This window comes from Scyliorhinus torazame, chromosome 9, assembly GCF_047496885.1.
Source record: "Scyliorhinus torazame isolate Kashiwa2021f chromosome 9, sScyTor2.1, whole genome shotgun sequence".
Taxonomy (NCBI): domain Eukaryota; kingdom Metazoa; phylum Chordata; class Chondrichthyes; order Carcharhiniformes; family Scyliorhinidae; genus Scyliorhinus; species Scyliorhinus torazame.
The window spans coordinates 202,089,531-202,106,572 of record NC_092715.1 but is presented as its reverse complement, the minus strand read 5'-3'; the positions used below and the strand labels follow the sequence as shown (position 1 = coordinate 202,106,572).

At 43.5% G+C, this 17,042-nt stretch overlaps 1 protein-coding gene and 1 long non-coding RNA gene across 4 annotated transcripts in view; both read right to left on the bottom strand.

The window, feature by feature from the left end:
• The window catches only part of zcchc7 (zinc finger, CCHC domain containing 7), a 387,489-nt gene that overhangs the window by 252,955 nt on the left and 117,492 nt on the right, over positions 1-17,042 (bottom strand). The window lies entirely within an intron of this gene.
• LOC140429684 (uncharacterized) overlaps positions 8,434-17,042 on the bottom strand; it is a 78,007-nt gene continuing 69,398 nt past the window's right edge. The window contains exons 2-3 of the long non-coding RNA XR_011949169.1: positions 9,851-9,931; positions 8,434-9,752 (exon numbers count right to left, since the gene is read on the bottom strand). This is a non-coding gene — a long non-coding RNA (uncharacterized lncRNA). The remainder of the gene's footprint in view (positions 9,753-9,850; positions 9,932-17,042) is intronic.

The window sequence follows — 17,042 nt, the reverse complement described above, 5'->3', positions numbered from 1 at the left end:
ACAAATATAGATTTAAATTCAACAGAAACCAAGGTTGTAGGTTATCAGATCCAGGTTATCAGATCGACTAATGGTCGCCACTTAGTACCATTAATTTCTCCAGTATTACATCTTTCAAGTGCAAAATTTTCACGATTTCCCATTATTTCCAGAATGTTTTTGTGTCCACTACCATGAAAATAGATAAAAGTATTTGTTTAATGTCTCTGCCATTTCCTTATTCCCCATTATAATTTCAACTGCCTCTCTCAAATGGGTGAACATTTACTTTAACTGATCTCTTCCTGGTTACATAGTCAACTCAAGCCACCTTTATCCTTGCCAATTATTAATTAGCACTGATGTTCAATGATTTCTAATTGGTTATGGGTAGATTTTTGAGCTGATTGGGCCATCTAATTTTTTTAATGTGCAACGTCACAGTGCAATTATTCTTTACAGATATCTTTCATGAATCTATGGCAAGTTTGGCACTTTACACATTTAAAGCCTTGAATAGCTGGTGCAGATATATTTACACAGCTATGGTACTACTTAAATGATTACATGTAAACCATGTAATGCCTAGATCAGTGCTGAAGGGCACTGTATGGCCATGTCCCAGCTATATAGCAGACTCAAATGTTGAGTGCAGAATTCCAATGTGTGCCATACTGCCTAACTGTATATGGTCACATTTGTCATAAGGCTGCTCGCTTATGCTATCGAATGTAAACTCAGGCTACTAATCTTATGCAAAAAAACGTTTCTTTCTTTATGCTCGCCCTGAAAAAAAAAAATTTTGTTTTATAACCCTTTGCTGCCACTTTAATCAAAAGTCATTTTTAAAAATCAGATCGCTTACCAACAGCACGTTTCATAAGGTAATAGCTATCTAATATAACCAAACCCAAAGAAAAGCTCAAGACTTTGTTTGACACATTATGGATAGATAATAAAGCTGATCCAGCCAGCGACATCCACATCCCAAGAAATCTATTTTTTTTTAAAAATCAGAACTGCGAGTTCTGACATGGAACAAACCTGGGGGAAAGCAAACTGGTATAATGGAAGAGTTTCTGGAGACAGAGGATGCACAGGAGTGCGAGGTCGAATACAGCAATACCCATTTTCAATTTCAGATGACAGTTTCAGGAGTACGCAGGAGGTAGTTTTCTAAATTCTAGATTTCACAGAATCGTTATAAGCAGAAGGAGGCCATTTGGCCCATGCATTATGACTTAGTGCCATTCTGCTGCCTTTTCCCCATAACCTTGCACATTGTTTCCATTCAAAAAAACATCTAGTGCCCTCTTAAATGCCTCAATGGAATCAGCCTCCACCACACTTTCAAGCAATGCATTCCAGACCAAAACCACTAACTGTATAAAAGAGATTTTTCTCGCATCGCATTTGCTTATTATTGGGATGGTGTTTGGTCAGGAGGGTGAGTGACAAGAGACGACATCTGAAACATTAGTTCAAATATTAATTTCAGGAACCCAATATGGATTTATCTAGTTGAGATTTTCTCCAAGAACATGTTACTATCACAGCTTTCGCCAAATAGTACAGTGGCAACTTGATTTCAAATTGATGACATTAATGAGATTGAAACGTTGGGCAGCACGGTAGCCTTGTGGATAGCACAATTGCTTCACAGCTCCAGGGTCCCAGGTTCGATTCCAGCTTGGGTCACTGTCTGTGCAGAGTCTGTACATCCTCCCCGTGTGTGCGTGGGTTTCCTCCGGGTGCTCCAGTTTCCTCCCACAGTCCAAAGATGTGCAGGTTAGGTGGATTGGCCATGATAAATTGCCTTTAGTGTTCAAAATTGCCCTTAGTGTTTGGTGGGGTTACTGGGTTATGGGGATAGGGTGGAGGGGTGGACCTTGGGTAGGGTGCTCTTTCCAAGAGCCGGTGCAGACTCGATGGGCCGAATGGCCTCCTTCTGCACTGTAAATTCTATGAAACCACAGGAACATTGAAAAACACATGAATGCCACCCGCTGAGTATTTACCCAATTAGATATCAACAAGCCATCCAAAAATAAAAAGAAGGAAAAGAACACACAAATGCTCTTCTGGAAGTCAATTAAAGGACAGGAAAAGTAAAACCTCATCTCTTTGTAGGGCACTTTGGAAAAAAGTATCCTGAAATCAGCTTGACAAATACAAAATTTTGTACAGCACTAAAGTTATTTTTGAAGAACAACAACACTTTTTTTTAATTTGTGGGATACGGTGATGATTTATTTGCCACTAGAGGTCACTCCTGAGTGGGTTTGACCAAAGATGCATCTGATGGTAAACAATTCATTCATACAGGGTATATGGGGTGACTTCATAATATACCCTCTATTTAGTGTGTGCTCACTCCTTAGCCAGTATTACTTAACTTGTGAATCGAATACAAAAAATTGAATGCTAGTCCTCTGTCACTGTTAAACCTGAAGAACAGAAACACTGTTCAATCATTTGATTTCTTCAGTATAACTGAATCAATTCAGTTCCAAATATTACAGGGTGCAGATCAGTTGGAATTTATCACTCTTATGCTATCCTTCTGCGCTACCCGAGGTGGAAGATCCTTCTTGCCTCAGTGTTATTAAGCAGAGCAAATGTTTGTGAGATATACATCCCTGCATTATAAATCTATTTCAAATATTAGGGGATATATCTGTAGAAGCAACTTGAAAAACAGACCAGCAGATATTCCACTTTATTTTCCCAAAATTAGACTTGGTGCCATCTAAACCCACAACCTCTGCTGCCCAGAAGGACGAGCAGTAATTGCATGAAAATAATGTCACCTGCAAATTCTCTTCCACATCACATATCCTCTTAACTTGGAAATATATCTCCATTCCTGCATCGGCATGGATCAAAATCCTGGCACTCTCTTCCTAACTGCAACGTGGGTGTACCTTCAGTGCGCATATCGCAGCAGTTCAGCGGCTCATCGCCACCATCTTGAGGACAATTAGTGATGGACAGTAAATACTGGCCATGCCTTGGCCACACACACCTTGGCCATTGTAGCCAATAGTCATAATAAGTTGACCTATTTGCTATGTGGGTAGCATCTATCTGCTTGTCAGTACAAGTGATGTATTCCAGACCACTGACACCAGGGGCGGGAGTTAAGTAAATGGGATTTAACTAAATTGGAACAAAGTCCTGTAGCGAACGTGTGTTTCCCAGCGCTCACTCCGCCGTGAAACACAAGGCTATAAAATGGCACTCGTGTTAGAGAGGGGGCCTCAGCAGGGTATGCGCAACCGAGGCCGCACATGGCCCCGTTTTGTGCACTGAGGAGCTCCGCTCATCGGAACTCAATCAGTGTAGCGAGAGATCACAACAGCGTCCCGATCTCTGGAGCCCAAGGAGCAACCCCCGACCTCTTCGCCGCAACCCCCCCCCCCCCCTCCCCCAAGCCCCAACGCATTTTTAGAGTCCCGCGGTCCCCTCAACACCTGCGTAAGGCGTCCCCGGCCGGATCTCAAAGAAATGTCAGCTTGGCAGTGCCAACATGGCACACAGGCAGTACGCCTGCCAGCTGGCAGTGCCACCTGGGCACCTTGGCAGTATCAGGCTGGCACCTTGCACCAGGGTGGCTCCAGAAATCCCAGGGTACCACCCTGCTCAAAGGGCATGCACCTGGGGCCTCTGATCCCCTGGGAGATCATCACGAGTCCCGTTCCATCTGTTCCCCGTTTGTGGAGGTCAGAACTGAACAACGCTCACCGTAGGTCTCCAAAGGGAAGGAGATAGATGCCACGCCGAAACCACACCTCGGGTACCTGCATATGAAAGTGAGACTAGCTGTCTTGCTTTAATTTCCATATTTGCTAAAAGGTGATCCCGCCCACAACGGATGGGATTTACATCACAACGTCTTGCGAGATTGCCCTTCTCATTGTCCAAGGCTCCAAAAACCCCTTCCAAATGAAACAGAGATTTATTTTGTATTTCTTCCAATATTGTACTTGCTACTCACAATGGTGGTCTCCCCCATACTGGGGGAACCACTCACAGACTGGCCAATCGCTTTGCGGAACAGTTCGAAAGCGAGACCCTGAGGTTCCAGTTGCCCGTCATTTTAATTCTCCCTAAGCTTGTTCCCACGTTGACCTTTCTGTCCATGATCTGCTCGGTGTTCCAGTGAAGCTTGAAGAACTCTGCATTAAACATGGTTCAGCAACTTTAGATCATAACTTCTGCCTCCACCTTATTCGACAAGTCTTTTTTTGTTTTGCTCATTTTGGTCTGTCTTGTTTCTTTCTTCATCCTTTTATTTTGAAGCAATTCATGCTTCATTTGTTTATTTACTATATTCAATGCCACTCTCTTTGGTTGTTGCATCCATCCATTGCGATTTAATCTCCCCATTCTTCAATCTATTACACACCTTCTCCCTTGTTCTTCCCTCCCCTTTCCACTAGCTTACAAACTCTTACACTTCCATCTCTCTTCAGTTCTGATGATAGATATGAAACGTGGACTCGGTTTCTCTCCACAGATTGTCCAACCTGCTAGGTTTTTCAAGCTTTTTTCTGTTATTTCAGATTTCCAGCATTCACAGTATTTTGTTTTTGTATTACTGCTGCACAATGTACCTGCATGCATTCATCTTTGAACTATATTTCCCTCCACAGTCATAACTGTCACATATACAATCTTTTTAAAAATGAAGCCAGGTCATAGCGAAAGGTACATCGCAATTCAACGTTATGGTTTCAGTTTATAGAACATAGAACAATACAGCGCAGTACAGGCCCTTCGGCCCTCGATGTTGCACCGAAACAAAAGCCATCTAACCTACACTATACCATTATCATCCATAAAGAAGGAGCCTCAACTGCTTCACTGGGCAAGGAATTCCAGAGATTCACAACCCTTTGGGTGAAGAAGTTCCTCCTACACTCCAGAATCTCCCACGCTCCTTACTGCAGAAATACTAATATTATGAAATTAATAATTTACCTAATGATTTTTGGAGCATATCTCTGAAAACTGAAATTATCCAGGGTGCTACAGGGTATGTGAGATTATATAAAATGTGACCATGAAATTTGATGAAACTGCATAGAGAACAGAAGGCACAGGGAGTAGTAGGACAGCAGATTTTGCTTACCCCAGACCAGTTCACAACCTATGCATTAATATAATTTCTACAATTCAAAAGTATTCTACCATGTGAAGAACTTTAGGACATCCTGAGGAAATGGCTCAATACAAACAGAATGGTACATGTCTGTTGTTAATTTTATGCAGTGTGTATGTAAATGAAAGTTCTTTCTTTATTATTATTATGAAAAAATGGCGACTGATCTGAGAAAATTCAAAATGTGAAATTGTACATTTGTCTAATATTAATAGAAGAGTGAACCACTCTGCATCAGTATAACAAATAGTATACAATTAATGTTGATTTGAAGAACTTTAAAATTATATAACACACTATAAACAATCCCACTTAACAGTGGTCCAAGCACCTCTAGAAAACTATTGTAAGAGGCAGTGGCACAGTAGCATTGTAACTTGGACTTGTAATCCAAAGACCCAGGGTAATTCTCTGGGTACCTGGGTTCGAATCCCACCATAGATGTACTCATTGGAGTTTAGAAGGATGCGGGGGGATCTTATTGAGACATATAAAATTATGAAGGGAATAGATAGGATAGATGTGGGCAGGTTGTTTCCACTGGTCGGGAAAGCAGAACTAGGGGGCATAGCCTCAAAATAAGGGGAGGTAGATTTAGGACGGAGTGTAGGAGGAACTTCTTCACCCAAAGGGTTGTGAATCTCTGGAATTCCTTGCCCAGTGAAGCAGTTGAGGCTCCTTCTTTAAACGTTTTTAAGAAAAAGATAGATGCCTTTCTAAAGAATAAAGGGATTCGGGGATATGGTGTACGGGCCGGAGAGTGGAGCTGAGTCCACAAAGATCAGCCATGATCTCATTAAATGGCGGAGCAGGCTCGAGGGGCCAGATGGCCTACTCCTGTTCCTAGTTCTTATAGAAGTGGTGGAATTTGAATTCAATACAAAATCTGTAATTAAAAGTTTAATAATGACCATTAAACCATTGTTGATTGTTGTTAAAAACCCATCTGGTTCACTGGATCCCCTTTAGGGAAGGGCATTTGCTGTCCCTCCCTGGTCTGCCTACATGTGCCTTTGCTGTAAAACTGGGCCTGCATCAGGTGGTGAGGGAACCAACAAGAGGGAAACATATACTTGACCTCATCCTCACCAACCTGCCGACAACAGTTTAATCTGTCTATGACAGTATCAACAGAAGAGACCACCTCCTTGTGGAGACAAAGTTTCAACTTCACATTGAGGATACCCTCCATTGTGCTGTGTGGCACAACCACCACTTTAAATGAGATAGATTTAGAACACATCTAGCAACTCAAGTTTGGGTAACCATGGGGCGTGGTGGACTATCAGCAACAGCAGAATTGTACTCGGCCACAAATCTGCAACCTCATAGCCCGGCATATCTCCCACTCTACCATTACCACCAAGCCAGGGAACCAACCTGGTTCAATGAAGAGTGCTGGAGGCCAGCACCAGGAATATGTAAAAATGAGGCATCAACCTGGTGAAACTGTAACACGTTCAAGCCAATGAGCAGAAGTAGCATGCTTCTAAGGAACTAAGCAATCCCAAAACCAACAGATCAGGTCTAAGCTCTGGAGTCCTGCCATATCCAGTCATGAATGGCGGTGGATACGCCTGAAGCACTTCAGTCAGAAGTACTGGAAGTACTGAGTGGATGATCCATCTTGGCCTCTTCTGGCGGTCCTCAGCATCATAAATGCCAGTCTTCAGTCAATTCGATTCACTCAGTGATTATCAAGAAATGGTTGAAGGCGCTGGATACTGCAAAGGTTATGGACCCTGGTAATATTCCGGCAACATTACTGAAGACTTGTGCTCCAGAATCTGCCATTCCCCAAGCCAAGGTTTTTCAGTGCAGCTACAACATTGGCATTTGTCCAGCAAATTGGAAAACTGCCCAGGTATGTTCTGTTCACTAAAAGCGGGACAAATCCAACCCGGCCAATCACCACTTCATCAATCTTCTCTCGATCATCAGTAAAGTGATGAAAGGGGTGTCAACTGTCCTATCAAGCGGCACTTGCTTAGCAATAACATGCTCACTGACGATCAGTTTGGGTTCTGCCAGGGCCACTCAGCTCCTGATCTCATTACAGCCTTGGTTCAAACATAAGGAAGAGTTGAACACCAAAAGTGAGGTAAGAGTGACTGCCCTAGACATCAAGGCCACAATTTATCAATTGTTATTACCTGTTAATAGTTTTTGTTATGTATGAAAACTGTTGCTTCACAGCACCCAGGACCCGGGTTCGATTCCCGGCTTGGGTCACTGTCCGTGTGGAGTCTGCACGGTCTCCCCGTGTATGCGTGTGTTTCCTACGGGTGCTCCAGTTTCCTCCCACAAGTCCCGAAAGACTGCTTGATTGGCACCCCATCCAAAAATGACGGATTTGGACATTCTGAATTCTCCCTCTGTGTACCCAAGCAGGCGCTGTAGTGTGGCGACTAGGGGATTGTCACAGTAACTTAATTGCAGTGTTAATGTAAGCCTACTTGTGACACCAATAATGATTATTAAAATTGAAAAAGTTGAATAAAAATATTTTAAAATACATATATCAGCACAACTAAGGAAGAACAATTAGCGCCAGCCAAACCAGCATTGCATACATCTAAAGAATATATGAGGAAAAATCTATTGGAATGCACAAAGAATGTGAGAAGCTACCATATATGTAAGTTCTCTTACTTTTGAGGTGCAGTGAGCAAAATTAGATCTTTTCATTGGATATAAACTTGTGTTATAAATAGTCACGGGAAGTTATTCATAACAAACATCAAAATAAAGCCCTTGAAAAAGTTAGTGATGTTTGTTAATACTTCAGCATTAACCCAATGTGATCAACAAAACTTATCTTTAGGAAATGTCATTTCAAATAAAGTTTGCGTTACAAAATGAAGTAACTGCATATCTACATGGCATGCATTTTTGAACTTTTCAAAAACAACTTCCCCTTTTTCAGTTTTAACGGAAGTGAAACCAAAATCCCATGTGCATCTTGTTGTGATGTCCATTTACAGCAACCAGTTCTTGAAAGATAAGAGGCTCTTTCCAGGACATTAGTTCCCATAGGACTTCAGCAGCCACCTGGACCATAAACATATCACATGGTGGTAACTATTTATAATTTTGTATTTTTAACAAAGAATGCCAACTGTTTGATCTTTGCAATTTTTACTTTTTGGAATGATGTTTACAAATATCAATTGTCACAATAAATTTTCTGATTTGTTCCAAGCATTTAAAATTCCATCGTCTTTATTCATTAGTTTGTTCTACTTACCTTCACAAAAGAGTCATTAGTGGAAATGTATTTTTTTAATATATATTTTTATTGGAGTTATCATTTTTACAGATAACGCAACTGGTACAGTACAGAACAATTATTTCTGCATATAGACAGAGAAAGGCAGGATAATTTTAGAACGAGTGCCTCTAATGACAAAACGGGTCAGTCAGAAAGTGTGTATGTGGTGGGGGGGGAGAAGAGGATAAAGCCATCCAAACATGGTAGAGTGATACAACACGGTGCACGCCTTTATATATAGCTAAATCAAGGCTTGCAACATGGCTCACGGAAAACCTTGCAGGAGCAGGTCAGACAGAGAGGAGCCTATTAATTTGAGATAGAGGTCCCAGACTTTACGGAATGTATCTGACTTCGGAGTACAGAAGTCAGGAAGTCCATAGGAATACAATCCATAACTATTTTATGCCAATTTTGAGCCGAAGGATACTTGTCACTAATCCAGGCGTAGAAGGAATTTTCCCAAGCTGCAAATGTTATATGACCTTTTTTCACTAGTGTCAATAATTCTCCCAGAAGACCCAAAATTAGAAATAAAGGATCAAATTCCAAGGGCGTGCCAAATATCCTTTCAAGCTCCTTATCTACACTAGGCCAATAGGATTGAATTTTGACATGGGACTATACACAGTTTATGTAATCACCCTGACTACCAGGCACTTCAGGCACATTAGGGAAACAGCTGGATCAAATCTGTGTCTCAAGCTTGGTGTAATGTGCAAACGGTGTAGTGTCTATAACCGAGTCTCCTTCATTCTGTTATATACCAAAATTTTATTTGCACGATCCCATATGCTACCCAATGTCTCCTCATCAATGTTGGTTGCCAAGTCTCTTTCCCAAGACTGCAAGATACCCAATATACTCACAGGACCTAGAACACAAGGCAACAAAAAATTGCTAATTAACTGTTTAAGCTCTGCAAAAGTCAGGCTGCGGGATTCTCCGCTGGCATGATTCTCTGTTTTGCCGGCACCCGTGGGTTTCCCGATGGCGTGGGGCTGCCTCACAATGGGAAACCCCATTGATCGGCCGGCGTAACGGAGAATCCCGCCGGCGGGTCAGAGCAGAAATGTGGCGTGGCAGGGAGAATCCAGCCCAGGATCTTTTCCACTGGGGCAACAGAAGTGTCAAGATACATAGTTGTCTTATTAAGGATAAAGTCTCTAAGTAGCAGATACTTAAAAAGAGAGTGTCTTGGAATGTCAAATTGTTGGCATAGCTGCTCAAAGGATGGCAAGGAGGCACAACTGAACATATCTCCAAGCCTACAAATGCCTCTTTCGCTCCGAATATCGAATCCAATGCCCATAAGACTTGGTGGGAAGCCAGGTTGCCCTGAATGGGAGAGAGCAGAAGTCAGTTTAGATCTCCCTTCTAATTGACAGACCATTCTCCACACTCCAAGGGGGTTATTAATTCTAGGATTTTCACACCTGGTTTTTATTCCATATGAACAAGCTGATCACTCCATTGATCGCCTTGAAGACCTTGGCAGGCAAGAAGATTGGCAACATCTGTAAAAGATACAGCAATCTAGGCAACACATTCACCTTAAATCAATGCAATCCTACCGAGTCACAATATCAGCAGGGAGGACCAACAAGTCAAGTCCCACCTAATAGATGCAATCAATGGAGGAAAATTGGCCTCATACAATTGCTTAAAAGAAAGGGGTAATTACAACAACCAGGTAAGTAAACTCTGCGAACGTGATATCAGATCATGCTCCACATTACGTGGGCCTGCTGTTGGAGCCGGGCTACCCTCAGTGAACCCCGTGAAGACTGGACATGACGCTGCTCGCTGATGAGGGTTTTTGCAAGCGGGTAGTATCCTCTCCTATTGGGGAGCATGTGGAGTTTAACAAGTACGAGTCAGTTTCCCCTTCCACATTCTGGGAAGCACCCATTATTAGGGGTGAGCCGGGCAGCACGGTAGCGCAGTGGTTAGCACTGCTGCCTCCCGATGCTGAGGTTGTGTTTGCGTGGGATTTGCCCCCACAATCCAAGATGTGCAGGGTGGGTGGATTGGCCATGTTAAATTGCCCCTTAATTGGAAAAAATAAATTGGGTACTCTAAATTAATTTTTTTTTTTTTACAAATTAGGGGTGAGTTAATTCCGTATAAGGCATATAGGGATAAATCTGGGATGGTGGATAGGCAGAAGCTGGCGGATTCCACTTTTGAGGGAGACCGCAAATACTCGATTGCCCCAACACCGGAGCTTGAGGCAAAGAGAAACAAATCGCCGATGGGTTTCAATTTATTGTCAACAGGGAAGTGGCAGGGGGTGTGGGGGATGGGGATAACAATCTACTGTGTTATTACTCGAGTGAGGCACATCATAGGGTGCAAGGTAAGGACTGATAAGAGTTCAAGGTGGTACACAGGGTGCACCTCACCAGGGCATGTATGAGCGGGCTCTTGTCCGGGCTGGAGGACAGGTGCGAGCAGTGCTCTTGGGGGCCGATGAACCACACGCACATGTTCTGCTCCTGCCCCAAGCTTGTTAATTTTTGGGTCTGATGTGATTTGAAATGATGTCAGGAATTCTGGATGCAAAGCTGGAGCCATGCCCGTTGAGTGTCAGACTTGCTGCTGCTGCAGACGGGGACATTCGCCTCATTAATAGCCCGAAGGCATGTCCTGCTTGGGTGGAGTTCGCCGGTGCCCCAGCCCTACTTGGCCTGGTGTGGGGTTGGGGGGGTAATTATGTAATATTTGGTTAGGATGAGTTATGTTGGGGTTATTTTTGTAATATTGAAAGATTTTGTTTGAATAACATTTTTTTTTAAAGTTTGCCACCCATTACCCTAATAATGCTCATAGTCATCATGTCCAGTGCCTTAAAACGCTGTCCAAGAGCCCATTAGGGTCAGGTCTTTAGGATTCCCCTGCATTTTTTCTCCAACACTCAAACAAAATTCTTCTGGGGACATACCTAATCCAGTAGTTAATACTCCATTGTAAGTATGTGCTGCCCAAACAGGGTAAAAGGAGTATTTTTATTTTAAAAAGTAGCACCAGAGCCTGCAGAACAGCTGCGATTCCCACACCCATATCACTTGATCCCCAGAAATATACTTTTATTTGTATAGCTAGAGAAGTGTTATAGTTCCATGTTGAGGTTAACAATCATTTCAATGGCTTTAGCTGACGCAGTATGAACGATTGTGATGCCACCAGGAATGGAGATCTCCGAGCAGAAGTTCAGGAGATAGGCAATGGTCTGCCTTGGATAACCAGTCACAATCTAAGCAGTTCCTCATGTTTCACTTATGGAGCAAGTGGCCACTTCTTTGCAGGGCCGTCCTTGAGCAGTTGAAGGTTGTCCAGACTTTTCATGCAAGGTTGAAACTTTGGTATTACGATCCCAGATCAGACCCCAACAGTGGCTAGGATATTGTACAGAAATGTTTTAGTTTATTTTAAGACTGTGCAGGAAAAAATGATTCGCTCGTGTAGTGATTGCATGAAAAAAAGAGCTTTGATATTTCTAGAACAAAACTTTATTATGAACAAAGAACAAAGAAATGTACAGCACAGGAACAGGCCCTTCGGCCCTCCAACCCCGTGCCGACCATGCTGCCCGACTAAACTACAATCTTCTACACTTCCTGGGTCCGTATCCCTCTATTCCCATCCAATTATTGTATTTGTCAAGATGCCCCTTAAATGTCACTATCATCCCTGCTTCCACCACCTCCTCCGGTAGCGAGTTCCAGGCACCCACTACCCTCTGCGTAAAAAGCTTGCCTCGTACATCTACTCTAAACCTTTCCCCTCTCACCTTAAACCTATGCCCCCTAGTAATTGACCCCTCTACCCTGGGGAAAAGCCTCTGACTATCCACTCTGTCTATGCCCCTCATAATTTTGTAGACCTCTATCAGGTCGCCCCTCAACCTCCTTCGTTCCAGTGAGAACAAACAGAGTTTATTCAACCGCTCCTCATAGCTAATGCCCTCCATACCAGGCAACATTCTGGTAAATCTCTTCTGCACCCTCTCTAAAGCCTCCACATCCTTCTGGTAGTGTGGCGACCAGAATTGAACACAAGTGTGGCCTAACTAAGGTTCTATACAGCTGCAACATGACTTGCCAATTATTATACTCAATGCCCCGGCCAATGAAGGCAAGCATGCCGTATGCCTTCTTGACTACCTTCTCCACCTGTGTTGCCCCTTTCAATGACCTGTGGACCTGTACTCCTAGATCTCTTTGACTTTCAATACTCTTGAGGGTTCTACCATTCACTGTATATTCCCTACCTGCATTAGACCTTCCAAAATGCATTACCTCACATTTGTCTGGATTAAACTCCATCTGCCATCTCTCCGCCCAAGTCTCCAAACAATCTAAATCCTGCTGTATCCTCTGACAGTCCTCATCGCTATCCGCAATTCCACTAACCTTTGTGTCGTCTGCAAACTTACTAATCAGACCAGTTACATTTTCCTCCAAATCATTTATATATACTACAAACAGCAAAGGTCCCAGCACTGATCCCTGTGGAACACCACTGGTCACAGCCCTCCAATTAGAAAAGCATCCTTCCATTGCTACTCTCTGCCTTCTATGACCTAGCCAGTTCTGTATCCACCTTGCCAGCTCACCCCTGATCCCGTGTGACTTCACCTTTTGTACTAGTCTACCATGAGGGACCTTGTCAAAGGCCTTACTGAAGTCCATATAGACAACATCCACTGCCCTACCTGCATCAATCATCTTAGTGACCTCCTCGAAAAACTCTATCAAGTTAGTGAGACACGACCTCCCCTTCACAAAACCATGCTGCCTCTCACTAATACGTCCATTTGCTTCCAAATGGGAGTAGATCCTGTCTCGAAGAATTCTCTCCAGTAATTTCCCTACCACTGAAGTAAGGCTCACCGGCCTGTAGTTCCCTGGATTATCCTTGCTACCCTTCTTAAACAGAGGAACAACATTGGCTATTCTCCAGTCCTCCGGGACATCCCCTGAAGACAGTGAGGATCCAAAGATTTCTGTCAAGGCCTCAGCAATTTCCTCTCCAGCCTCCTTCAGTATTCTGGGGTAGATCCCATCAGGCCCTGGGGACTTATCTACCTTAATATTTTTTAAGACACCCAACACCTCGTCTTTTTGGATCTCAATGTGACCCAGGCTATCTACACACCCTTCTCCAGACTCAACATCTACCAATTTCTTCTCTTTGGTGAATACTGATGCAAAGTATTCATTTAGTACCTCGCCCATTTCCGCTGGCTCCACACATAGATTCCCTTGCCTATCCTTCAGTGGGCCAACCCTTTCCCTGGCTACCCTCTTGCTTTTTATGTACGTGTAAAAAGCCTGGGGATTTTCCTTAACCCTATTTGCCAATGACTTTTCGTGACCCCTTCTAGCCCTCCTGACTCCTTGCTTAAGTTCCTTCCTACTTTCCTTATATTCCACGCAGGCTTCGTCTGTTCCCAGCCTTTTAGCCCTGACAAATGCCTCCTTTTTCTTTTTGACGAGGCCTACAATATCTCTCGTTATCCAAGGTTCCCGAAAATTGCCGTATTTATCCTTCTTCCTCACAGGAACATGCCGGTCCTGAATTCCTTTCAACCGACACTTGAAAGCCTCCCACATGTCAGATGTTGATTTGCCCTCAAACATCCGCCCCCAATCTATGTTCTTCAGTTCCCGCCTAATATTGTTATAATTAGCCTTCCCCCAATTTAGCACATTCATCCTAGGACCACTCTTATCCTTGTCCACCAGTACTTTAAAGCTTACTGAATTGTGGTCACTGTTACCGAAATGCTCCCCTACTGAAACATCTACCACCTGGCCGGGCTCATTCCCCAATACCAGGTCCAGTACCGCCCCTTCCCTAGTTGGATACAATATTAAACTTTTTAATTTCACACCCGAAAAAGAACAGCTCACAATTACCCCTTAACACTACAACTTGATTTCCCATTAAACAGCAAGAAAAGAAAAATACAGCTCTTAGTCAAGTTTAAAAAGATCAGCAAGGCATAGAGTAATACTTATGGAACAGAACTGATTCTGGCTCATGTTAGAACCCCTTCAGATTCTTGCTGACAGTATTCAAATAACTGTTTTAACTGGGTTGATTCAGTCTCTTCCTTGTCTTCAGACAAGACTGCTCTGCTTTTAAAATGTCACCCTTTTTTTTTTAAGTATCCTACTGGGAAAGAAAACTGTCCTTACTTGTGGTCTAAAAGAACTAACAGGTTTGCCAGATCAGATATTTTCCAAAAATATCAGATATTTTCTCCAAAACTGTCTCTCTCTCACAGCTTCTCAAAATGTCTCTGTGGCTTCCTTGGTTCCACCAAGCAAAGAGCTCATCTCCCCAAGCTAAAAAACATATCAATTTTCCAGGGACTGAAAGCAAATTAACTCCCCAGAGACTTCCCCTGGCAAGCCACTATGCATTAGCCCAAACTGAAAAACACATTCCATCATCAATTTCACCAAGGAAAAAGTAAAAGCCCATGGAATGCAAGGACAAGTAAAAGCCCATGGGATCCAATGAAAAGTGGCACGTTGAATCCATAATTGACACAGACACCAAAGTGTAATTGTCATAGGTTGTCGCCATGATTACAAGGCAGACTAGCAACCAAGCCGGAATAGGTTACTAAGCATTTGAGGCCTTCTACCAGGGACTGTACACCTCCGAGCCCCCCCGAAGGTGACTCGAGGATGAAGCAGTTCCTCGACGGATTGGACATGCCAGTCGTGGGGGAAGATAGAAAATGGGAGCTGGAAGCACCTCTAGAACTGGGCGAAGTCATGGAGAGCCTTAACTCCATGCAGACGGGAAGGCCCCGGGGACCAGAGGGATTTCCGGCAGACCTCTATAAAAAATTTGCGTCAGCATTGACCCGGCACCTGCGAGAATGTTCACAGACTTGTTTGCGAGGGGCATGCTGCCACCATCGCTAGCACAAGCTTCAATCGTGCTGATACCCAAGAAAGACAAAGACCTGACTGAATGCGGGTTTTATAGGCTATTATGGGCCAGGGTTTAGAGTATATCAAAATATATATATTATATATATCCAAAGTATATCATGGAGTTAACCTGACCCACAACGTTTAATAGATTTTGGTTATGGGGAGCACAAGGGCCCACTTTACAGGTGTGATGCAACAGAGATCTAAAGTATATTTAAACAAAAACAATGTATATTCTATGAATCCAGATAACATTTTATAAACACACAGTAAACATCTTATCAACTACCAACACTGAAAATCCCCACAGATACAATACTTCATAGGTAACACTTAATAACTTTCCTAACAACATCCATAAGTCAAAAAATCCTTTTTTAACAAAGACAGCAGGTTTGAATTCTCTACAGAAACAAGTATTACTTTGAAGTCATCAAGTGATCTGGAGCCATTCTTGAGCATGCAGAGAGTGAGATCAATATACCTTCTTGCTTTGAATGCAGCTCCCCAACTGAAAATGAAACTAAAACTCAGAGCCAAAAAATAGCTTCCAGCTCAAAACGAAAGTAAAAAGCCAGAAACGCAGTCAGCTCCACCCACACAATGACATCACTGCAGCTATTTGATAAACACACTTTTCTTAAAGGGACCCTCACATGACAAGGCCCATTTCCCTGCTCAATGTAGATTCAAAACTACTGGCCAAGATTCTGACCAAGCGACTGGAAAACGGCATGCCAGAGGTGGTCGCCGAGGATCAGACAGGCTTTGTTTAGGATAGATAGCTAACATCAAACATCAGGCGCCTGTTGCACGTGATAATGACCCCACCGGGGACCTTTGACAGAGTCGAATGGAAGTACTTCATAGAGGTACTGAGCAGTTTGGGCTCAGAGCAGGGTTCACCTGCCTGCATGAAACTCCTGTACAGTGCATCCATGGCGAGCATGCAGCAACACCACCAGTTTGAATACTTCCAGCTGCACAGGGGCACAAGGCAGGGTTGCCCACTGTCCCTGCACCTATTCACCCTGGCAATCAAACCCTCAGAACGGCAAAAGGTTGGAAGGGGATCCAGAGAGGGGACAGCGAGCACAGAGTCTCACTCTATGTGGATGACCTGGTCCTCTACATCTCAGACCCCTAAAGCAGTATGGAGGGGATCATGAAGGTCCTGAAAGAGTTTGGAGCCTTCTCGGACTATAAACTCAACCTGAACAAAAGCGAGATCTTCCCAGTAAACCTGTAAGGGAGAGGGGCTGAGCTGGAGGGACTGCTGTTTAAACAAGCCCAAAACAAATTCCGCTACCCGGGTTTCCAAATTACTCACGGATCCACAAATGTAACCTGACCAGTTTGGTGGAGGATTTAAAGAACAACCTGTAGAGGTGAGGCATGCTCCCACACTCACTGGCGGGGAGAGTGCAGACGATCGAGATGAACGCACTGCCCAGGTTCCTCTTCCTGTTCGGATCCGTACCAATCTACATCCCCAAGGCCTTCTTATACTATAGATAAAATGATCATGACGTTTGCTTGTTTTTTTGGGCGGGCGGGGGGGGCTCCCAAAAAGATCCTGTAGAGAATGAGAAGGATGGGAGGTCTGGCCCTCCCAAACTTGCATTACTATCACAGTGCGGCCACAGGGGAAAGAGTGAGGGGATGGGTA